This window comes from Chrysochloris asiatica, unplaced genomic scaffold (assembly GCF_000296735.1).
Source record: "Chrysochloris asiatica unplaced genomic scaffold, ChrAsi1.0 scaffold00142, whole genome shotgun sequence".
In the NCBI taxonomy this organism is placed as follows: domain Eukaryota; kingdom Metazoa; phylum Chordata; class Mammalia; order Afrosoricida; family Chrysochloridae; genus Chrysochloris; species Chrysochloris asiatica.
In genome coordinates this window covers 5,428,604-5,429,294 of record NW_006408660.1, presented here as the reverse complement: position 1 = coordinate 5,429,294, position 691 = coordinate 5,428,604, and the positions used below count along the sequence as shown (strand labels likewise).

Sequence of the window (691 nt, the reverse complement as noted above, 5' to 3'; positions counted from 1 at the left end):
CGTCTTCCTCTCTCTATGGGGCTGGGGTCTAGCCTAGCTGCCCAGAACTACTAGGTTCGCTCCGGGACTGGCCCCGCAGCGAGGCCAGAACCCTCACCCGGCTCCCGCTATCGCCGGCGCCCGAGTCCCGCGCGGTCCCGAAGAGTCAGGCCAGTGCGCGCGCTGGGCAGCTCCCGGGAGCCGGTCCCCGCCCCAGGTCGAAACCCAGGTCAGGGCCGCGATCCTAACAGGAGAGTCCCGGGTTGCGCCCCGGCTGAGCGTCCTCCCCGCCTCCCTGCCCACCCGAGGGGTGCTCAGAACCCCACGAAGTTCACAAGCCCCCACCCCGCCTCAGCCCTCGGCCCCGGCTTACTTGTCGCGGTGACCACTGAGCTCCGGGATGGCTCCGAGCGGCATCGGGCCGTGGCCGGGGTCGGGGCGGCGGGCGCACGCAGCCAGGTGTCGCCGGTGCCGCTCCAGCAGGCCAGCGTTCTCGCGGCTCAGCCGTGCGACTTGGCGCTCCAGCTCCTCGATGCGCCGCCGGCGGCGCACCAGGAGCTCCTGCTGCGCCGCGACGATTCGGGTCAGTTCCTGCAGGTACTCTGCCGCTTTGCTGGGGGGCTCGGCGGCGCCAGCCATGGCCCGCGCCCGGGCGGCCAGCGCCTCAGACCAGCGGGAGGCTGGGCGGCAACTGCAGCGGCGGCGGCAGCGG

At 73.5% G+C, this 691-nt stretch overlaps 1 pseudogene; it reads left to right on the top strand.

Moving 5' to 3' along the window:
• The first annotated feature begins 616 nt into the window (after positions 1 to 616).
• LOC102836752 overlaps positions 617 to 691 on the top strand; it is a 39,431-nt pseudogene continuing 39,356 nt past the window's right edge.